The sequence below is a fragment of the Neopelma chrysocephalum genome, unplaced genomic scaffold (genome assembly GCF_003984885.1).
Source record: "Neopelma chrysocephalum unplaced genomic scaffold, ASM398488v2 Primary Assembly neopelma1_69, whole genome shotgun sequence".
Lineage (NCBI taxonomy): Eukaryota > Metazoa > Chordata > Aves > Passeriformes > Pipridae > Neopelma > Neopelma chrysocephalum.
The window spans coordinates 9,335,417-9,359,899 of NW_020897729.1; positions in this window are offsets into that span (position 1 = coordinate 9,335,417).

Below are 24,483 nucleotides of genomic sequence, written 5' to 3' on the forward strand. Positions count from 1 at the left end.
TTCTCAGGAATTCAGCACGTGCTGTGCAAGGGTGACCAGTGGCTTTACCTCTCTCAGAGGAGTAACCTCTTAAAATTCTATCACTGATGAAGCATTTTCATACACAAACAAAAATCAATTCAAAATACAGGATCCATTACCACAAGCTTGTCAACATCTTTTTTTTTATTATTATTTTCCATTAAGGGCAGCAATTTGCAAGTTGGTTTTTTGCCTCTTGTAACAGAGAAGGCTCAGATGCTGCAGAACAAGCACTCAGGCTTCATCCTTAAATATTTATTAGTACAAGAAGCAGCTCACCACAATGTTCTGGCTCCGTGTCACACTCGATTCACTCGTGTGGGCACAACCTGTGGACAGCTGTTACACCTGAGGAACAAATCAGAGCTGAGGGGCACTGATGCCAACCAGCCCCTGCCAGGGATGTGCACAGCCTTCTAAAAGGGCTGCCTGGCACATTTGGGCCTTGTGCTTTGCATTTTTTGCTCTGTTTCCTGCCTTTCCAGCTTGCAGTGCAGGAATTCAATGTGGCTACTTGTCACTTCAGGTGTTTGAGGTGCTTGTTTGATTTATGTGTGTTTTTATGTTTCCGAGCCGTGCGAGCGGAAGATTTTTCATTCCGTTTGTTGCCTTGCAAACTTATATGAATTAGGCAATTATATAAGTTACTATTTTGGCCAGAGGGAGCAAGAAACCTGATAGGATAGAGCAGCACAGGAAAGCAAAAAGCAGTGTCCTCGGGCAGAGCTAAGGTCTTAACCCTTTTAATGCTCTCATAACCCCCCCTGCAATGACAGTGGCATCCCCTGTTTCAATATAAAATGCACTGGAAAAAGAAATTGTAGTGCTTCAAATGCTGCTGCCTCACACTTGTCAGTCGTGGCTCATTCTCAGGATTATTGAAAGAGAAAAAAGTAATTATTCTGTCCAGTATTTTTTTTCCTGTGTTCAGGGCATTGTGGGAGACCTCGCTCAGCGCAAAAGGCAGAGCCAAAATCTGGCTTTAATAAGATGAAATCCTTGTCTGTAGGCAAAGCAAAGCCACGTGATACCTCCATCCATGAGCCTTTCATATGCAGCTCTTCAAAACCCTTGAATAAATGGAGTTGATGAAGGTGAGCCAGAGGCAATTGAGCCACCAGCTCCTCCCGAGCCAAGCAAGGAGAGGATCAGAGGATGAGCTCCCTCGTTAGCACTGAGCTCCTCGGAGCTCAGAACCAGCTGCCAGGGTGGTAATGAGCAGATCCATGACTAGGAGGCACTTCCTGAGCAGCCACCTCATCCACAGGTCCAGCTTCCAGATGCTGTGTCCCAGCCTGAGGACCTGAAAGGAAGCTCTGGAGATGAGGGAGAATCAGCCAGTCCCAGGAGCTGTCAGGAAGAGAGAGTGTCCCCAGGGGGGTGACTGGCAGCTCATCAGAGCAGACCAGACACTATAAATGTAAAAATGGAGCCAAACAGAGTGGGGAAACCAGCTCATAATTATCCTCTTGTGAAATATCTGTGCTCGAGTTCCAATTAGCCAGGAGAGGAGCAAGTTGGCATTTGGATTCAGACCTCCAGGTTGGGGGACAGAGCTGTGCCAAGGTTTAAGGAAGATGTCTTACAAAGAGCATGAAACAGGAAAAGAGCATCTCCATGGCACAGCTGCAGGTCATGCACATTATCCTCTTCATGCCTTCCAGCACTGCCTTTCAAAGATGGTCAAATCATCCCCCCTGAGTTGGAAGGGACCCAAAATTATCAATAAGTCCAACTACTGACACTGTAGAGGACACCCCAAAACCCACACCATGTGCCTGAGAGCATTACCCAGAGGTTTCTTGAGCTCTGTCAGCCTTGGTGCTGTGACCACTTCCCTGAGGAGCCAGTTCCAGTGCCCAACCACCCTCTGGGGAAAGAACTTCTCCTAATGAGAGCAAAAAGTACCCACTCATGGGCATGTGGGTGCATGAAAATGCTTCTAATTCTGTTTATTGTCCTATCATCTTACATTCATATCAGTCAGCCTCCACCTTCTGTAACAATTAAAAATGTCATTCCTTTAACCCTTGTTTTGCTGTTTCCTCTGGTGCTTTCCACACATTTCTATCCCTGGCATTTATAACCATCACCAGCCTCTGTGCAATGACCTCTGCCTGGGCATGAAAAAAGCATCACCAAATCTTTAAATCCCACCTTGATTTACTCCAGACTTTGTTTTAGTTCCTTTACCATGATGGTAAAGTGGCTCCACACACAAATTCCTGCAGCAGAGACACCCTGGAAATGCCCAATTTCTGGATGCAGATTTCTTTTGTCATTGCACATGGCAAATCCTGGAATTGCTGAGTGAGAGAGGTAAAGCCACTGGTCACCCTTGCACAGCACGTGCTGAATTCCTGAGAACTTGTCCACAGGCTTCAGAACTCCAGCTCTGGGTCCCCAGAGATACCCAAAGCCAATCCCAACAACTGAGCTCCAAACTACTCCTGGTTGCAAACAGGGGGGTTCTTGGGGAAGGTCTTTGGATTAATGTAACCAGCAAAGCAGCACTGCCAGGCCACCTCTCCACTGATCCTTCATGTCCTAATCCAATATAATCCAATCTAGCAGCTTCTTTTCTGGACACAGGAAGCCCCTTTTAGCTGGAGTTATCTTCACATTACCAGATAATATTTGCTGAGCCCCTCTTTTCTTCCCAGTTTCAGAGGGTAGAGACTGTGTCCAAGACTTTGTATCTAAATGTAGGGGGTTTGATTTCAGTGTGTGATTCCCAATCTCCCCTGTGTGCCCTGTCTGGGACAATTTCCAAGCCTCAGCAATTCCAGGATTTGCCATGTGCAATGACAAAAGAAATCTGCATCCAGAAATTGGGCATTTCCAGGGTGTCTCTGCTGCAAGAATTTGTGTGTGGAGCCACTTTACCAGCATGGTAAAGGAACTGAAACAAAGTCTGGAGTAAATCAAGGTGGGATTTAAAGATTTTGTGATGCTTTTTTCATATCCAGTCAGAGGTCATTGCACAGAGGCTGGTGATGGTTATAAATGCCAGGGATGGAAATGTGTGGAAAGCACCAGAGGAAACAGCAAAACAAGGGTTAAAGGAATGACATTTTTAATTGTTACAGAAGGTGGAGGCTGACTGATATGAATGTAAGATGGGAGGACAATAAATAGAATTAGAAGCATAATGTAATGAGGCAAAAATTTGGCCAAACTTTTCCCTTTCTTAAGGTTGTATCCAATTTTATTACATCAATTTCCTGCAGCTGTGCAACTTCTGTCTGCATCTTCTTGTATTTCAGCTTAGTTAGGAAATACACTGGTTTTAACTGGTCCATTTGAGACTTCCCCATCAAAACAAGTTCTTTAAAAGAAAATGCCTTTGGACACGTGAATCTCTTCATTGGGGAGAGCAGGAGACACCAAGGTCAGAGCAGTGCTGCTCACAACTTCCTCAGGGAGAGGAGAGCACATGCAGCACCATAACAGGGATTGCAAAACCAGTTTTAGTGCAATAACAGGATGTTTTTGGTATCAAAGCTATTTGTTGTCCTTCGCAACTGTTGAGTTTTTCATTGGATTGATGGGGACACTTGGAAAGAATTGTTGGTATTTTTATATGCTTTTAGAGAATTGAAAAAGCAGTTTATGGATTAGTTTGAAATGGGAAACTTATGGCATATGAGCTCAGCTGTTCATTGTCTCCATGCACTCAATTATAATGCCCATTGTGAGTTCTGTTTTATAATTTCAGTAACACATCACAGTTGTTTTCTTTCCCTTAGTTTTCAGTGCTAATTTTGAACATTTATTAGATTATTGCAAAAATCTGAGCACCTGAACCCCAATATATGTAAAGGGAAGTTATACCTCTCTGAAAACTTTAACACTGAGTAGAAAATCTACATTGAATCTTCATCATTCAATACTCTTAAAAGTCTGATAACAAAGTGTGTCACTGACAACTGGATCATCTAATCCATACATTTGGTAAAAAACATCTGTGCATGTTTTTCAACAAGAAGCAAAAAGGGTTTTTCCCTACTTTTAAATTTCCCAGTTAAAACTGTACAGGGGATTGAGAGGAGGAGGCTCTTGTGGCTGGGATTTAGATGCTGTAAATTGGAAATCAGCTTTTTTTATGATGAGGTATAAGAATAAAAGGCAGGTTTGTAGGGGGGGAAGAACAAGTCCTTGCAAATTGTTGTGTCAGCTGGGTAGAAGAAATCTTCCCAGAAACTCTGCTCTGCTGCTGGATGATCTTTTTGGGGAGCTGAAAAGGAAAGAAATAAGGAGTTATATGCCCCAGCTGAGAATATTTTACAATAGTTGCCGGTATAACAATGGGCAGAAAAATAGACTGATCAGGGAACAAGAGATATACAATTGACAAAAATCACCCTGTGGTGACCCAGCTGGGGCAACTGAGAGCTCCAGGTAGCTGGAATGCAAGATTTCTGGAGTTGTGCAGCTATCTGAATATCAAAAGCTCTAATTTCCCTTGAAAAGGAATGACAGTTTCCCCAACTGAGCCCACTTAATTTTCATTTTCCCTGGTAAGATTCCTCAGCCCTTGGTCTTTTGTATTAACTTTTCATTGGTGTGGGTTTATTCCCTAATTAGAGCTATTATTTTGGGAAAAGAAAAAAAAAAGGCAAAGCTGCTCCTCCATTTCTCCATGGCAAGTTTACAGCTTTGGCTTCTTCTTGTCTTATTCCCCACTGACTTTAAAAAATCGTGTTTTGTTGCATGATGACAGCTCAGCAAACACTTCTGTGCAAGCTCAGGAGAAGGTGAACATGTTAAAACATGATTTAAACAGAACCTTCATCAGTACCAGGAAGATGATGTCTTTGGGACATGTGAAGGATGAGCACACGAGGGAGGTCTCAGATCATGGAAGGTCTTGAAATAAAATCATGGAATCACAGAATGGTTTGGGTTGGAAGGGACCTTAAAGCTCATCTCATCCCACCCCCTGCCATGGGCAGCGACACCTTCCACTAGCCCAGGTTACTCCAAGCCCTGTCCAACCTGGCCTTGAATATTTCCAGGGATGTGGCATCTGCAACCTCTTTGAGCAACCTCTGCCAGTGTTTTACCACCCTCATCTTCCTTAAATCTGGTCAGAATCTACCCTTTTTTAGTCTAAAATCATTATCCCTTGTCCTATCACAACAGGCCCTACAAACCTCTTGGGTAGAGGTTTAGAGGAAGCTTGACAGTTTTAAAAAATGGTAATTGCATCCAAACTCCATCAGTTGAGACTGTGACCATGCTATTTTGTGGCTAATTCTGCTTTTTACCTCTGCAAGATTAATGTCTCTACAAAGCAGACAGAGAAGCCATGCAACTTTTCAGATGCTGATGATTTATTTATTTATTACCTTGATGAAGGAACTGGGATACCAGAGACTCTGATCAATTTTTTTACTCATCCTAAAGTGCTTTAATGGTTTCTCCCTACCTGCAACATGCTGGTCTTGGGAGGTTAATAAATGATTTTTCAGGAAATTGCAATATTCCTTACAGTTCTCATGTTCATTTATATGGATAAAGCGAGTAGTTAATCCACTCTTTGTCAATTCATCTGAGTGGAAGGGGGAAGGTGAGGGGAGTAACCCAGCAGGAACCCAGAAAGAGAAATTAAATGAGAATTGGTCATTTTTGATACAGAATACTTTATGGGAATTTGCCTGCACTGAGCTGGATTTGAAATGAAAGTCTCTTTGCTTTGGTGGGACACAATTATCCACTGAGGGGTGGGAGGACTCAGTGCCCTGAGTGGGTTTGATCACATCTAGGAGGTGATGTGTGCATGTGCACAAGCAGCTGGTGGTCTTAACCTTCTAGAACATCCTAATTAGCCACCCCTTTTCCTGTTGTCTTGGGCAAATAAATTGCTATCATCATTTGCAGAGATTATGGAAAAAAACCCCTGCAAATGGAACATCTGCTTTTGATTAAACACATGCAGAGATATTTCAACAGATACCCATTAATCAAATTTAAACTGCTTTACCTCTCTTTTAGTCAGTCAAGCAGTTGCTATAAAAATCTACTTTTTTCTTCTACATATCAATGATTAAAATTTTACAGGGGGACAGGGTGGTTGGGGAAAGACCTGAAAACATTGAAGATTTTTTTTTCCCCTATATTACCCTCACTTGTACCATTCATTTTGGTTTAATTTTCAATATGGGTGAGCAGCTATTTGAGATAACACAGCCAGGGCTGAGAGCCTCTAAACCCAACCCTTCCAGAGGTTCATCACTGCCAGCATTATTAATCTCACTGCTGAGGAAAGAATGATTTGCTGCCTGCAGAGCCAACAGCAAAGCTGATTTGGGACCCTTGGGAAGAGTCACACGAGGGAAGAGCTGAAGGAACATTTTCTGTCTCCAGCCCTCCTGTGTTTTGCCAGAATTAGCCTAAGAGTCAAAGTTCACAATGTCTTAAATATGAAAGTGGTAGAATGACCTAAAATATGGGGTCAAAATGTGCTAATTAGGTAACAATTAATGTGGGGTGACCTCTAGTGGTGCTTTCCCACAATTTACCCTCAAACAGTTCACCGGAATCCCCGAAAGGAACTTAATTTAAGAGCCCTCCCCACCAACAGAATAAATGGTCTGTAACCAAATGGGGTTCGTTTTTCTAAGAAAAGTTCTGGTAACTTGATAAAGAAAATCAAAATGCTCCTTGCACACACCTTTTTTGCTAAAATCCTTTATTGTCACACCAGGTAGAGCAGACAACTGGAACCCAGCCCATGATACAAGACTTCATTGCGAGAATAAGGAGGACTGTGCCTGCACAGCAACAGGATAATATGATTTTTCCAGCTGGAGACGTGCTGTTACTGACTTCAACCACACCTGCATGGGCAATAATATCTGTGGTGATGGTTGAATCCATCCCCTGTGATATTCCCATCTGCAGCAGCCACAGCCAGGTGGGACTGCAGTCAGGGCTGTGCAGGCTGCAAGTTGAAGACCAGAAGACATAAACTCTGCAAAGCAAAAAGTCAGGGATTGCCATCTCCAAATGAGACATTTGGCTCCAACACTTATTTGGGGGTTTTGATATAAAACTATCTTTTATTACCCTGACATTTGAGATAACTCCAGCTCTCGGTGGGTCAGCTGTGAGTGCTTTGCAGTGATTGCATTTGCCATATTCCATATCCCAGGGGAAGGCAGGACAATTATTAGTTCAGTGGCCACCACACACACAGAGATCTGTGCAAACATCAGTGGCTCTGTTCCTTTTCTGAGACCCTGTCTCAGCACTCCCACACACCTGGGATTCTTCCACTGACACGTGTGCAATCAGATATTCCAAAAACATACCTGGTACCCAGAGATGTGCCAAGGGATCACCTGGAGGTGACCTCTACTGATGAGAAGTGAGAGCAGGTCCCTGATTACTTATGATTGCAAAAAAAAACCCCGTGAGGTGGTTTATAAATGGGGCAGAATGAGCCCAGGTGTCCAGACTAACAGGGTCAGGTCTCAGTCTCCAAGTGAGATGCTCATCTGCATATTAATAACTGAACATCTCAAAGTGATGTTGGGAGAGGCTGTAGCCAGAAAAACTGTTCCTGGAGCCACCCTTGACCTTCCATAGAGATCTGGAGTTCAGTCTGGTGAAAAGAAGGCTCAGGGAAGACTTTAGTGCTCTCTAAAAGTGCCTGAAAGGAGGTTGTAGCCAGGTGAGGGTCGGCCTCTTCTCCCAGGTAACAAGAGATGGGACAAGGGGAAATGGCCTCAAGTTACACCAGGGAAGGTTCAGGTGGATATTAGGAAAAAAATTAGTCACTGAAAGAGTGGTTAAGCACTGGAACAGGCTCCCCAGGGAAGTGGTGGAATCGCCATCCCTGGAAGGGTTCAAAACACAGGTAAACACAGCACTTCTCAATGTGGTTTAGTGGCCATCGTGATATTTGATCAAAGGTTGGACTTGAGGTCTTTTCCAGCCTTAAGGTGTCTATGGGATTGCTTGGAGTTGCCTTGCAGGCCAGCAGCTTTCCTGCAGACAAACCTGCTCCCCAAAGAGAGATAAACAGATATTAAATCACAGGAAGGTCAGAGTATTTGCTCAAGATAATCCTGTGCAACAACGGAGACGATGATGGGATCCGATGCAGCAGTGTCCAAGTGCAAGTTCTAGTTAAATGAGGTAAAGCTTGTTTTTTTTAAATATTGCAGAACACCAGCCAGGTAATAAATTAATCCCCTTCACTTTTCCTAATTTCTTACCTTGGGGTGAATTCTGAAGCACGTCCTGCGCAGAAACACTGCATGTTTGTTCTGTGTGAGCGAGGGGCAGTAAAATGCGTCTCACGGGGACCGAGGGCTTCAAAACCAGCATGCAAGTAATCACAGACTGTAAGGATTTACTGGCTTCACAATTACAGTCCCACAACCCCGTGAAAAGCCACAGTAAAATATACGAGTTAGTTCTGCTGTGCAGAGTTGCGAGGCTTTAAATTTGCACAGGTACCGACGCCAGCTTCCAAACACGTAAATAAAAACTCAAATGCCTTCCTCAAAGTGCACCAGGGCTCTGGGGTGACATGGGACCTGTCCTTTAGGTGTTTATGAATTTTTATGAATGGTCTTGAATTATTGTGGCACGTGGAAAAGTCGCTTTTTATTTGCATTCTCATTATGCAGCAGCTTTTGATCAAGATTTTCGATCAAGCCGCAGCTGACGGACGGTTTCCTTCACTGCAAAGATGGAAGTCCAAAGACACTGTTAGGATATATGACATAATTATTTTGCCTAATGGAAAAGCATTCATTTTGATAGCAGTCCTAAATTATTGCCACCTTAAAGGCAAATGCTTTAGTATATTAAGGATCTGAAGATTGGGTGATTAGTAGAGTAAGTCCTGAGTTGGGAGGGCAAGCAAAGCTTGTGTTGGTCCATTGCTTAATTCAGCATTGAACAACTTCCAAGTATTTAATCCTGTCTTTTTATTTTTTTTTTCATTTATGAATGTCCTGCTCATTTTATGGGCTGAATATATTTGGTTCTTCCTTAATTAACATTCTTTTAGCTCTTTTATTTATCACAGAATCACAGAATATGCTGAGTTGGAAGGGACCCATTAGGATCATCGAGTCCAGGCCCTGGCCCTGCACAGGACACCCCAAGAATCCCACCATTCATCTCCTGAATTCATTTATCTTCTTCACAAATGAATTTATGTTATTCATTTATGCTATTCATTTTATTTATGCTATTTATATTATTTATGTTATTTCATGAATGACAGAGATATCCAATAGAACTCCATGGGCAATGCAGAAAGTTTTAATAAAAATCAAAAAATTGGTATTTTTAATCTACTCAAGGTGAAAGTATTTCTATACCTAATTGTACCTCTGTAAGGTAAAAGGTACACTAATTTATTTTAAAAACATATTTATTAATTTTCAATTAATGCCTAATAATAGCCCTGTTTTATTTTAATATCACCACTGCTCTTATTAATTCATTTGGCCCTAGGACAAAATTGTGATCCTTTCCAAACACACAAGAGACAAAAAATGTCCCTGTAACTTTATGACAACATAAAAGTAAGTAATTTGATCTCTTCTTCTAGAATCTTGCTGCTCTGAAAAGACTTTTAAATCTATTTTACTTGCAGTCAGTGGTTAACTTTGGTGTGACACATGAGTTTGCAATGAATCAATTTTGTGGTGACCTGCTCCTTTATTGCTCTCTGCTGCAGACTGGGAGAAAGATGGTTAAACACAGGAGTTGATGGAAACTTCTGAAATGAAATTTCATTTTCAGAGCAAGGCAGGGCTGCTCTGAGAGACAGATTTGTCTTTAAAAGGAGAGTAAGTTGCTATTTGGAGGCACTGACTGCGGGTAGAAATAGGCAGGAGGAACTTAGGCAAGGCTTTAGCTGGAAAAAAAAAACAAACCACAGAATCCCAGAATGGTTTGGGTTGTAAGAGACCTTAAAGCTTATCTAGTTCCAAACTCCTGCCATGGGCAGGGACACCTTCCACTAGCCCAGGTTGCTCCAAGCCCCGTCCAACCTGGCCTTGGACACTCCCAGGGATGGGGCAGCCACAGCTTCTCTGGGTAACCTGTGTCAGGGCCTCACACCCTACAACAGCTTGGGTGATGTAGAGGCAAGAAGGAAATCCAGCAATACATTGAGGGGTTGAAAAGCTGCTCTCACTCACAAATGTGTTTATTTTCTATTTTTACAGGAAGTCCATAATCTGAATGTCTTGTTTTCACCTGGGTTGCGATTTAAGCATCCAACGGTCTCAGCTGAGTCTCAGGTTTGTTTTAGGATCCAGGGTAATATCTTTCCATTAAACAAAGTGCAGCTTTGGAGCTGCTCCTTCACTGCTTTTCTCATTCTGTTTTCTGGGGTTTGTTGGGGTTTTTTAATTCATCAGAAAAATAGCAATGAAAGATGGATTTAAAAGAAATAAGTTCAGAGATGAAAAGCCATATATGACAGAGTTTCCAGATAAATGAAAAGAGAGAAAGATTTCAAAACCTTCTTATTATGAATAACATTTTATGCAACTGCTGTCAGAAATACAGCTGTGCAATGGAATTTTTACTTACCAGTAAACCTACAGTTTAAAGATTTATGCTGCAGTTGCAACGCTCAGAGTCTCAGGCTTTCCACAAGGCAGCGAGATGGATTCTGAAGTCCTTATAAAGCCTCTGCAGAACATCATGTGCCTACCACAAATTCCTGAATTTAAGGTGCATCTCAGAAACCAGCAAGAAACTCTGCATTTTTGGCACGTTTTCAATGACCGTCCTTGTTGTTATGGTAATTCTGTGAAAAAGACTCTCAGAAATCAATTTGTTGTTTGCATATAATTCCTCAAACTGAGAAAGAAGCTGCTGGCTGCTGGGTAGATGAAGGAACTGCCACTGCAGAAGCTGCTGAGCTCAACTTAAGCCTGTAAAATGTGCCAGCATTTAAAAATCCATGAGCTTGGTCACACCACATCCACAGGGTGGGAGGGAGTGAAGGTGCTAAAGGCGTGGCTTGGCTGATCTCAAAGGTTATTTCACAGCATTTGTCTCAGAAACTGGGGTGTATAAATCCCAGGAAGAGCAGAACCACTGGAGGTTCTCGGTGGCTTCACATGTAAGATGTTAAATTAGATAAATTAGGTAAAATTTGGAGCTAGGTGGGAAAGCAGCACGATGCCAATGGGAATAGTCAAAATTGGATTTACCAAGCCAAAAACTGTGCTGTAGGAAAAGTGGGAAGAAGATTTACACTTGTTAAAGTGTATAATTGTGCTGAACACAGGCAAAGAAACCATGGAAAAGCAAATGCAGGTGTTGGAAGAGTGGGAATGACTGTACCTATGGAAGTCAGAGCATGTGCTGCATTCAGGGTGCCCATTAAAACCCCCAGACCACAGGATTTACTCCTAAAACTGGCAGAGGGAATAGAGTTTTCCAAACTGTGCTTGTCCAAAGCCTGGCAGCAACATAGGAATCCGAATTTTGAAAACATACTAATTCTGACTGAACTCAACACGTTCGTGCCTATTGAAGTAGGAAAGATTACCCTGGGGGGAGCCAGTTACCTGCAGGATTTCAAAGATGAATGGATTGAATCCTGCAGAGAATAAATAGTATTTTCTGGTTTTTGGATGACATACTAATACCTGGGAGGAATTCAGAAGAGTATTTACAAAACCTTGAGGAAATTCCACCATGTTATGAAGCTATGCTTTAAATTGAACAAAAATAAGATAGCAGGCATGGGAGTTTTTTTTCTTCATCTCCCAAAAAGCAAGTTCCTTGCCTAAGCTTCCTTATTCAGCCTTTATTCAGGGCTTTAAAAGGGAAAATAAAAACTATGGAGCATGCATAAGTACCTTGGTGATGCACAACTTCTGTTGGTTTTATCCATGTTAAATGTTTCTTATGGGAGTTCCAAATTATCATTGCTATTTAGGTTGATGTCTTTTCTGAAACAGGAAACAAAAAATTTTTGGGGGAAACCAACAGAAAAATCCAATAGTTCTAACCTGGCATCCTTTCATTTGAGGTCATCCAGTACAACTTTATACCACAATTTCCTAAAGGAAAAAGGTCTGTTGCTTCCTAAGACTAAAGAAAATTCCCAGTCATTTGCCTTTCAGAACATTATCAAAATCCAAAACTACATCTACATTTTAAAAAGGCTTGCAGTCCCATTTAGGAATTCAATTCTATGAGCATCTCTTAAAAATACTCTTGATGCAGATAGTAAATCACTGGTAAAAAAAGAGGGGTGACTGATTTATATATTTTAGAGGCAGTTATGGGGATCAATCTTATTATTGCTTGTTCACTACTGTAAAATTCCTTGTGGACCATCAGAAATACATGTCTGTCACATCCTTCCTTCCAGTCATCAACAAATTCAGCTGGAGACAGAGAAGAAAACATGTTTTTTCGGAGAAATGTGAATTTCTGTGTGGTTTTGAAGCCGTTCAAGCTTCACTGAGCAGCGTTACCTGGGCAGGAGATGTTGTTTTCCAGGAGGGACTTTTAGTAGCAGCACCAAGGAGCTTGTGAACCTCTTTACTGGCAGAATTATATAACTAATATAAAAAAGGGGGAAATAAAAAAGGATGGTAAGCAGCTCTTCTTGGTGGCAAAATCTGATCAAGGCATCTTCAGGACCAAGAAGAGTTGTTTCTTCCAGTGCCTTCGGATTGTACCTCTCCTATGTGGTCATCTGGACTTGCAGCAGTGTTTGTTAGGGAGAATTTCCCTCAAAATCTCCTGCCAGGCCCTCCTGGGGGGCACAGTGACCCCAGGGCCACTTGTGTGAGCTTCTGCCTTGGCCCCATCCAAGACCTGCAGGAGAGGGTCCCTTGGGTTGTGTCCATTCGCTCCCAGACTCAGGAGAAACGAGGTCCCGCATATTTCAGTACAATCCCGTGGCCTGTGCTTAGTAACAGGGAGCAAAAGAAAACATTATTGTCCTCAGTTAATTGCTTCTTTGTGGCAGACTACACTTCAAAGACACTTTAGTCTCGAGTGCATCTCAGCAGAGAAAAGCCCGTACCACTGATTTTTAACCCCCCCTATTTCCAGCCGCGCCAGACGAATGAATTCCGTACAACAGAACCTCCACACGTGAAAGTGGAATGTGAAATTAGTTTGGGGTTTGGTCGGGGGTTTTGTTTTGTTTTGTTTTGTTTTTTTAAAGTACTGTTTTAATGAGGTGTTTAGTTTAGCACATTTGGCTCCTCCAAATTACCTCAAGGGGATTCATATGTTAACGAACTCCACAGCTGTTGTTTGTGAAACCAGCCTCGCACAAGCAGAGCATGTTGTGCAAAGATTTAAATGCTCTGTTGGAGAGGTCACTGCACTCCTTTGTCTGCTGTCAGTTCTTAATAACGAGCCTACCACTTAATTTTAAGCACCAAGTTCATTTTTCTTTCGGCATCGAATAGTTCCAGGTTGGTTTGACTTGGGATCGAACGCCTGGGTCGACGAAGGGAAGGTACAATCCAGGAATGACCTGATTTTATGCAACTGATGAAACATTTCAGGGTGGGAAAGACTGGGGATGAAGTTTCAGGCTTTTGGAGGTGGCCTGAAGAGGCTGAGTTGAGCAGAGAGAACGTTTGCAATGATAATTGTTTTATAAACATGCCCTGATATGCTTCAAAAGCTTTGATTCTGAATTTCTTAAATTAGGCTGGCTTTGCTCCTGGCAAGCAATAAACTGTTTTCATTTTAGATGTCACTTTACATTTAAGGAAATTAATAACTGGGAAAGAAAAAAAAATCCTCTTTGCTAAGTAAGGGCAAAGAATCTGTTTCTTTTATTTCGATTCCAGTATCAATTAAAATTAGCAGAACTGCTGGATTTTTAAGGCCCAGTGTGATAGAATTTATATCCTAGAAGAAGTATCCCAGTTCTCAGCATGTCATGGGAGGTAGGATATGTTGGCCATGCTCTGTTGTTCCTGGAGCCCACCTGGTCACAACATGATGTTGGAAAACCCTGTGGGCAGCTGGTTGTCCAGAAGATGGGGACTAGGGATTGCTGCTTCACAACCTACCCACCCACAGCACATTCCACATCATTCTTGCTCACAGATCATTTAATCATCTCAATATCTGTGTTTGATTTCCTTCACGTGTTTTATCACTGAAAATAAGCTCCATGATTAATGATTAACATCAGAGCAACCTCTGCTGGTTGCTAGAGATGGAGCTCTACACTCGGCAGCAGGATTTCATTTTGATATATCAGGTTTTATTCCCTCCCTTGAAGATATCAGCACTTCAGTGTAAGGGATGATATTTTGCCTAGAATTTAGGTAGAATGTAAAATAGATGTCCAACTGGACCACTGCCAATTCTGAGTGCTCCATATTGGCTGAGATCAGTGGTTCTTGTCAAAGCAAATGCAAATGTGGAGCGACTTTCTTGCACACAAAGCAAGAATTTCATCTAAGCCTCCGTGACACGGTTCTGAAAACATAATTAAGCTCAGACGTGAGAATAAAACCTTGGCCTTGCTGAAGACAGAGAGGTTACCAATTATTGTAAAGTGGGTTTTTCGGTGAATCAAGTTTTCAGAAAGATTTGGTGTGGCTAGAAGAGTCCTTCTAAAAAGAGAACAACCCGTGTCAGGGGGAAATACAATAATTTTTTACCGAAGTCCTTGCATTGCTATTTTACAGATGGGAAACTGAGGCTCAGTGTCCCTGAGACCTGGTTCTCCCAAGTTATTTAGCTTGGGAAGAACATGGGATCAGTGCAAGCTCAGAGCACAGTCAGTTTTTAGGATTGTGAGACACTTTGCACCCCATGACATCAGAAGGAGATCTTTGGGATGGCAGTTAATGTCTGCTCAGCAAATGGTCACCTGTCCCCAAGGAAGTGGGTTAAAATCAGCCCTTCATTGAACACAGGCTGGTGGAAGCCATCCATGCACAAGCTTTTCACTTCAGCAGATGAGCTGGATGCAAACTGATAAACTGGATTCCTAATGTTACATTCACCCTTTTCCATTTGCAAGCCCCACTTCCAAATGTTCCTTGAATGGGGATAGATGGAAAACGGGATTTTTGCTTGATTTTTATTGCTAACTCTGGGTAAAGGAAGCACACTGAATGCAGCCTGCAGGCCATTCTTTGGACATGATGAATATTCAGTTCAAAAATATTTGTAATATTTTGAATAAGAGGCTGTTTCCTTGCTCAGCATGGAACTGGAATGACTGCCAGTCGGGAATGAAGTCACCTTCCATTTCAGGCTCTTTCAGCGAAGAAGGATGAGTTTTCCTGTGGATCTGCATTTGTCACGTATGTTCCCAAGGAAATTATTGAGAAACCCAACATTTCTGAAAGGTGGAGGGCTTGGAAGTACATTTACACCCTCTTCATCATTGTTCAGTCCAGCTGCTTGTGTTCAATTGATGAGAAACCTTCTCCTCCAGCCTCCAGAGCACAGCTCTTGTCCTCACTGTGACTCTCCTGTCTCCTAGGACATGACAGGCTTTTCCATAGGGAGCTAGAATTGGGTTAGCAGAAACCACTAGTGATTTCAGGAACTCCAAACACTTCACCTTGTTCATTTATAGATTCTCCAAAATATATATCAACAGAGGTTAGAGGTTCAGGAGGGGATGGATGGATGCATGAATGGATGGATGGATGGCAGGTACTTGGAGTTCACCAATACTCCTAAAAGTAGAAACCCCTAACCATGAGAGAAGGATTTTCTATCAATATCTAAGTAACAAAATTAGATGTTACTTTAATGAGTAATTACAATTTTCTGGGTATTTCTAAGACATTTTTAACAACAAAGCAAACAAAAAGCTGATGACGTCTGAAGGCACAGCAAGTTGTGTAGAAAGGAACTTTGTCGAGTCCTTAAGGAATATATTTAGTGATAAAGGTGCAGTCACCTCACTTGTGGCCATTTCACAGAGCAGCAACACACAGAGATGTGTCCCCATTTATATGAAGCAGCCCTGACTTTCTGAAATGGTTGTTAGACCCTTGTCAGACCCCTTTAAATACTCACTGACACATCCCCACTCATGCAGTGCCATTTCTGATAAAAGCCCAACTCTTTTCCTGTATCAAAATGCACTTATTGTGCAGTAATTCAATGACATAGCTCTTCCTTTTTATGAGCTCTGAAAATATCTCATTAAGAGTTTCACAAATTACCACAATAACTTCTGCTGACACGCTCGTTTGTTCTCATCCCGGAATAAATCCGGTCGACAACTTGAACGGAACAAAGCGGGGATTTCCCAGGCTGTGATTCAACACTGAGCTGCTCTCCAACACCTTGATGTCATCTCCAGCTTGAAGGTTTGATGGAGGCAAGGTGGGAGATGCCACTTCAGACAAGCTGGGATGGGAGCTGAGCATCCTGCACGGAGAAAACTGCGGGGATGTTTTTCCTCCCCTCTCGGATCTACGGTTTCAGCACTCTTCACCATCTGGTGAAACACTTCAGAGAAGAAAACAGTTTTGCAATGTCTAATTTTGCCATGTTTTTGGAACATTATTGTAATGATCTTTGTGTCATTTGAGTATGATTACTTGTCCTCCAAGGCTTTTCCTGTTTACACTTAAATAGTACTGGAGCGTGGCCAGATACGCTCGAAATGAAACGGTACAAAATACTACATTTTTATCATGAAGGCTTAAAAGCAACATTTACAGTGAGGGGACACAGCCTGTGCTTTGCATTCTGGTAGGGTTGTGGGTTTTGTTTTTTTTTTTGTTTGGTTTGGTTTGATCTTATTGTAGCGGCAGATAAATAAAATTAATTAAGCAAGCATAATTAGCAGTTAAATTTTACAAAATCCCGAAGAAATGGAAGGCCTCATTCAAAGCAGCGGTAATGGTGTAAATAATTAAGTCAAATTGTTTTCATTTTCATGCTGCATATTGTCTCCTTCAGCATGTAATGGTACAAGGCAAAGCGTATGCAGTGCTAGAACTACACAAATAATAGATAAATTTATTCATAACCACTTTGTGGTTTGTAATTAGAAGTTCACTGCAGCAGTGTCTATAGCACGGGTCTATTTTTTTTTCTTTAGTTTCTGTAAATATTTGCCTGAGTAAATTTTTGCTTTGAAGAATGTAGGCAGAAGGAGAACACAAGACAAAAGTGTTGCAAAATCATCTTTGCTTCTTGGTTTGAGTGGCATCCAGGGTCCCAGGATGATCCACTCCAAGGTCTGTGTCCTCAGCATGGACCAGGAAAGCATGGTCCTCTGCCTGCAGCAGGGCTGTGCGTTGGGTGTGAGATGAGTTTTTCCCTTCTTCCACTGCTTAATGCCCTAAATAGAGCTTTTCCAACCAGGAGATACAAATTACCTGGCAGATCCTGCCAATAAAGCCACCGAACCTCGGGGCTCCAGCAGTGATGAACATGGAGCCTGGCAAATGCAATGAGTGTGCAGGGTAAACACAGCGTGGAATACAAATGGAGAATGGGACTGTTTTGGTTCAGGGATGAAGAACTTTTCCTCAATGAGCTGGTTCCAGTGCAGAGCTGTGATAATCCAGGGAGGATGGAAGCTCAGGAAATCCTCTGGGATTGGCTCTTGCCATGGCAGAGCTTGGAACAACTGGTAGTGATCCTGAAAGGAGCATTCAGTGAAAACACCACCACAGCAGCATCTTCTAGGATGAAACCTGTTTGTTTAAACACCTCTCAGCTTATTTTGAGCATAGTACAAATTTATTACAATTACAGCTTTGAAAATTCAGAGGCACAGTGAAGAGGGTGAAGCCCACTGTGTAACTCTGCCACTCAGCGTGTTCTCAATGCATCCACACTGAATGAAATCAGGGATAGCTTCAGGATTACCAGCACTCCCTCAGGTTTGAGGGACCTTGTTCTGCCCTGCTGCATCCTCCTAGATCCTATTAGTGTTATTAAGCCCTAACATGAGTGGCAAAAGAGGCTGTAGCACTGCCAGCAGCTCTCACCAGCAGGTAACAGGCACCTCCATCATCTGAGCACCAGGCACTGCAAACCAAGCTCTGGATGGGGGTCAAAAAGACAGACTCCTCTGGGCTTCTCATTCTTCCCGTGTTCTTCCAGCCCGAGGGGGAGCTGTAAAATAACGTGGAGCTCTCCTTCACCTCTCTGCAGTGGAGCACAGCTTCTGCATAGCACTACTGGCCTCTGCTGCCAGCACGGGAGAGGAGGCGAGGAGCGAGGTTTGCCACATCCCTGCTGCTCCGGAGGGCCTCCTGATCCCTGAGTATGAGCTGGAGGAAAACCAATCTTTCATCTTTACCTTATTTCCATGCTTACAAATAAAGGTCAAGGCTCCTGTGCTGTAGCCGGCGCCGTACGAGCTTTGAACAACCAGCCTGAAATGTGATTGTAATTAGTTTCCTTTCAATCTTGATGTGAACAGAGATCTTAAAATGCCAGGACTGTAGCAGTGCATATGATTAACAAGCACAGAGAAAGGCAGTCTATGGAAAAATATGGAGAGAAAGGAACAAAATGCAAATGTTGCACTGCTTTAAATTTTATTATCCTCCCAGCTCTTCATAAAGTACTGTAGACACCGTTTGATTATATTTTTAGTCTAGGGAATTAATTTTTAACCAGGGAACTCGTTTCCGTCTTATGATTACTCTTCTCCACAGTGGCCTGTAGGTCTGAGCTAAAAAATCACAGTTTTAATTGAGCTAATGATGCCCAGAACTCAAATTAATCTCACTTCTGTGTGTGTCCTGCCATGCAATATGTGCTACAGCTGCAGGCAACGTGGGCATCTTTTCATACCAACCATTTTCCCAGGAGGATGAGGGTGTAAATCCTGGCCAGGGGTAAGTCTGTGTCCTGTGGTTGTCCCCGCCTGGGAGACTCCTTGGAGGTGGCTGATGCCTGTGCAACCACTGGAGGGGAAGGAAGAACAACAGAACCAGTGATATTTCGTGGTCACTTCTCTAATTTCACCTCAGTTGTCTCCAGGGCATGACTGTAACTTGCAGGAGAGCCCAGGGGATGGTGAAGGTGAGCTCTGAGCAGTGTGATCCAGCCACTTCTGCTGGCAACCCCTGGTCCACCTCCCACCTGCACCCAGGGATGGGTGGGAACTGCTCCCAGAGAGGGAGAAATTCCCTTACCCAGCAGGGCTGCTCCTCTCCTTGGAGCAGAAGAAATGGGAAAGGGAAAGAAAAAGAAGAAATTACACGGAGAGTATTTTGCTCATGGAACTTCTGTATTTTCTTCCTGGGAAAACAGTATTTTTTTCCCAACTGCCAAGAAAATTTCACTTTCTCAAAATATGGGTCTTTAAAAAAAAACCAAACAGGGAAAGAATAGAACTAGAGGGCTGTGGTACAGGCACAGGGGAGGTAAAAGAGAGAAAACTCCACAGAGGAGGAACATGGTTTAACACTCTGCAGGTGGCTGTGGCTCTCACACCTTCAGGCTGGCTCGTCCTGCAGCACCCTGACCCAAACATGCAGCAGTATCTCAACCCTGACATTGTTGTCTGAGCCAAAGCTTCCTACCAACACCCATCCAAACATTATTTATTCTCTTCTCCAAGCAATTTGGGCTTAGATACCCCTGTTTTAGAGCAGTATGATACCTCGATACACCTGAGGGTCCCTTACTCAGAGTATGTGGTGCCCAACATCTCAAGGGCACAGCTCTGCTTGGTTGTCTAATCCCACAATTTTGGGCTCTTACTCCCCGCACTGGAACCCACTTCAAAGGGAACGCTGAAATTCCAATTGTTTCTCGTCAAAAAGTTTCCATTTTGTGATGAAAGATGTGACCTTTCTTTTTGGATTGATTAGTAAACATGAGGTAAAAAGCAGGAGCACACCGGTGTTAACTCGATGCCGCCACAGGCTCTGTGCATCAAATATTTTTGCTTTACTCTGAGCCTCCTGTTAATGAGAAAAATATTCAAATCAAAGAAATGTGTTTCCTTCGATTCTCTTCAGAGTGTAATTTGGAGCTTCGGAATAGCATGCTCAATTATGTCTGTTTTATTCCTAAATTAGAGGGAAAAAAGCTTCAGAATATTACTGAGTAAACCTCTTAGCAACTGTTAAGCAACACCCAGTATTAATTGTTTAATCACTCTTTTATTATTTTTCATCAGGTATGAAGAGAACAGCACAGTTGCTCCAAGGATTTCTTTCCACCTTGGCACACCAGACTCCAAAGCCAGCACAGGGCACGATGCCTTTGCCTGGGCAGAGGGGCAGAAACCTTTCCTTAGAAGCTGCTAGAGGGGTTGGTGTGACCAGGAGCAAAGAGTAGCATTTTTTACATGTTCTGGCACTTCAGTAAATGGCTGGTAAAGACTCACAGCCAGCCTGAGCAGGAGGGACGTGCCAGTGCTGCAGAGCCAGGAGCCCGTGGGGGCTTCTCCCTGCTCAGCAGCTTCTCAGCGTGGACATGTGATCCTTGGGTATTGGACTTTTTTGGGTTTGCTTCACAAAAGAGCAAAATTTGTGATGTCACTTACCTTTTGGCTAATGATTTATTCATCTCAGCTCCCCTTGGCTGCTGGGCAAGCCTCCCATCCTGCCATCACATTGTGTTTTGGGGAGCCTTGTCATGCCGGGGCTTCCCCTCCCGGTGCTCCCGCTCCACATCCCTGTGGAGCCACAACCCACGCTCGGCTTGTGAACAGGGCAGAAGGAACTGCTGAGTGCTGATGCAAGATCCAGCCATCCCCACATCTCCAGGAGACTGCCTGAGGCAAGGAGGCTCCTGAGGTTTCCTGGGAAGAGTGAACAGCGTCAGCACAAAGCCCGGCGGTGGCGGCGGCTCCCGGAGCGAGCGTGGGCAGGAGATTCGCCGGGCGTTTGGGGGCATGGAAACAGGCCTGCTTCCCAAACTTCCCATGAGCCAGGCTGACTTCGTTCCTCAGATATAACACATGCCAACAGCTTTGGCTAAGATGACACAGACCAAAGGAAACTTATTGTTAGTGTTCCTTTTTTCTTCTTCTTTTGCGTAGGTTGAATTACCTGTATTGAATTTTCACAAGTCGCATTATCCATAGGTTGGATTTTAGGAAAAGGTTGTTCCCCCAAAGGGTGCTTGGGCACTGAACAGGCTCCCCAGGGCAGTGGTCACAGCCCCAAGACTCACAGAGCTAAAGAAGCATTTGGACAATGCTGTCAGGGACAGGGTGGAATTTTTGGGGTGGTGCCGGGCAGGTCCCGGAGTTGGACTGGATAATCCTTATGGGTCACTTCCAATTCAGGGTATTCTACCCTATGAATTACTGCCTTAATACAATCTTATATTTTGACATTTATAGCTTTCTTTTCAGACTCCTGAAAAGTCTTGGCTGTATTCTTGTTCTTTTCTCTGGAGTTGTGTCCACCACTACATATCCATACTGGTGGGATACAGGGAATCCCTGGGCACCTTGGTCCATGTCTCTGGCTCCATCACCATAAGGAGGAGTGACTTCAGCAGTTCATACTTCAGCAGCCAGGCCTTATGCCCTTGAACTACCTTCACTAGCAGCCCTGAAGCCCTCCCTGATACCTGGAATGAGGTTCTCTCATCCTAATTTCTGCCAGGACAAATTGTGCCAAAACACACCATGGTTCTGGAGATGTCCAAGACCTGCCCCATGGGTTGGAAATGGTCATCTAGGTCAGGACTGATATTTATAAAAATCCTTGTATGACAAGGTCTGCACCTCAGCTGCCTGGCTCCTGCTTGATTTCTTGTCTTTGTGAACATGTGCTTATTTCCTAAACTTTTTTAGAAGTATTACCATAAAATAGTTCCTCCAAGAGCAATAACGAAGCTTCAATATTTTTGAGTCAGTCAAAATGACTTTGCCACACTACAAAATACAGGTGCCTTCAGGGATAAGCTTCTTGCTACCTAAAATAGTCCTTCTCTAAACATAAATACAGAGGCCAAACACTTTCTTGTGCAGTTCACAATTTGGCTCATTTAAAACCTGTTTACAGCAATTCCATCAACTGTCAGTTGACAGCCCTTCTGTACCGAGTATGTGATTAATCCCTCATGTGAAAGCCACGAGTTATGTCAAAATAAATGACAACCAACTGGTCCCACTACTCCCAGCAGGGAAGAAAATGCTGAAAAAGAGGAGCAACCACCACCAACAGGACCAGCACCAGGTACACAACAAGAAACTTCCAGGTTTACATTGGAAGCTGTTCCTCGGTGAGTTCACATCCATCTGTCAGCTCCATTTGGGACCACGCTCCCTGATTCGAGCTGATAGCAAGGATCTGAGTCAAATAAGTGAATATTTGTGCTAAATGTTGTCTGTCACATCACGTTACTCCACTTTGGGTTCACCACACGTGCGTCCATGATGTGGTGTAACAGCACGATGCAGCTCACATGATTTAATGGGACATGACAGAAAACATTGCTGCAGCTTTTGGAATAAACACCTGCTTTTAGTGCTTATTTCATCTGCTGGAAGCAATTTTTAAAACATGCAACCTAGGTCCTGCTAAAGCACATTGAACTTTGCTGTCTGTGCATCTATAACACTTTTCAAAAAAAATGCTTTGTTCATTTCCCTTTATTTCAGAACCATGTTCCCTTATAGGGCTGGCTTTTTGTTTTAGGGTTTTTTTGGTTGATTGGTTGGTTTTCTGTTTGGATTTTTTTGTGTATGTGTGTTTTGGTTTTTTGTGTTTTTTTTGTTTTTGTTTGTTTGTTTGTTTTTGTTGATGTTGCTGTTGGTTGTTTGTTTGTTTTCTGGTTTTTGGGGGTTTTTTTGTTTTGGTTTGGGTTTGGTTCCTTTTTTTGTGTGTTTTTTTTTCAATAAAAGGTAAAAATTAACTCACAAAAACTGTGAGAAACAGAACTAATCCAAACTATGACTGGAGACCCATACAGAAAAAGTTCTTATAATGGAAGGAAAACACAGGATCTATTAACAGCAAAGAACATATTTACCCATAGGTAAAAATAATAACAGGAACAAAGTTTAAAAGACTTGTTTTTTCCTTCAAAAACTTCAACAGAATGTTATAAGTGAAAGCTGGGTAAAAATCATCTCTCCTTGGAGAAATATGGACACAGAAAAGGCAAATATTTAACTGTTGATTTTGTAATTGCAGATGTAGGTTTTATGAATGGGAACATTTGCAATAAGAAAAGCCAAGGTTTGGGTGACCCCTTGTAGAATTTTGGTTCATTATCCTTGACCTGACTGACAGAAATATTAGCAGTGGGAAATAAAACTGCTGGTTTAGTTATTTAAAAAATGAAGTCATTTATTCATATTGAATATATTCTCTCCTTCCAAAAGTCCTTCCATCTGTGTGTGAATGCGTGAAAGCTAATTAAATTGGCAGCCAGAGCTCTGTTCTTCTCATTTGGAGGACCTTCATCTCAAGCTAGAAGAGTTTCATCCTCCAGGACCTCGTTACAGAAGAGGGAATGGGATTGAAATGCAAGTGAACTTCACTAATCACGTCACAGAGTTCGAAACAGAGATGGATTTCATAAATAAAAAAAAATAAAAATATTTAAATTTGGATCACCGCAGTCTCTGCAAAAGGAATAAAACTGGTCCCATGAAGCCAAAGAGGTGGTTTCTGCAAGCTGGAGCTGGCAGAGGAATTTGGCAAGCCCTGGAACCTCCTGATGGAAAGCCTACAACTGTCACTGGGTACCTGTTGGGCACCCACCACCTGTCCTTCTCACCCTTGCCCAAGATGCCACCTTGATACATGGCATGCAAGCCTGAGATTGAATTCCAAAGAGGCATCATAAATCTTGTCCTTTGTTAGGACAAGAGGAAACGGCCTCAAGTTGTGCCAGGGGAGGTTTAACTTGGATACCAGGAAAAATTTCTTCACAGAAAGGGTTTTCCATCCCTGGCACAGGTTGCTCAGGGCAATGGTGAAATAACCACTCCTGGAGGGATTTAAAAGATCCGTGGATGTGGCACTTGGGGGCATGGGTTTAGTGCTGGGCTTGGCAGTGCTGTGGGAATGGCTGGACTTGATGATCTTAAGGGTCTTTGTCAACCTAAGTAATTGGATTTGATGACCTTACGGGTCTTTGCCAAACTAAATGATTCCACGACTCTCTGATTCCATAATTCCATGATTCCATAAAATGCAGGTTGGCCTTGTGGCCAGCGGGGAGGAGAGGGCCTTCAGCACTGCAGGGAGGAGGGAAACAGGCTGATGATTGTACAAAATCTGTCCTCCCACAGGGACTGAGCTGCTGTGTCAGGGGTGTGGTGGCCCTGGGGTCCTCTGGGGTCCCCTCTGCCCGTGGCCAGCCCTGGCAGGCAGTGGGGTCCTGGTGCTCCTCATCACCAAGGGGAGTTACATGGGCCTGCATTTTTTTCCTAATGCAAAGCACCTTTTGACCTTCAGTAAAAATTAAACACCCAGAGGGATTGGGCTAAGCAGATTTTAATTTCTAATAAGAGCGAGGACACTGTTGCCTGTATTTTTACAAAGGCCCCGAAGAGCTCCCTTGCTA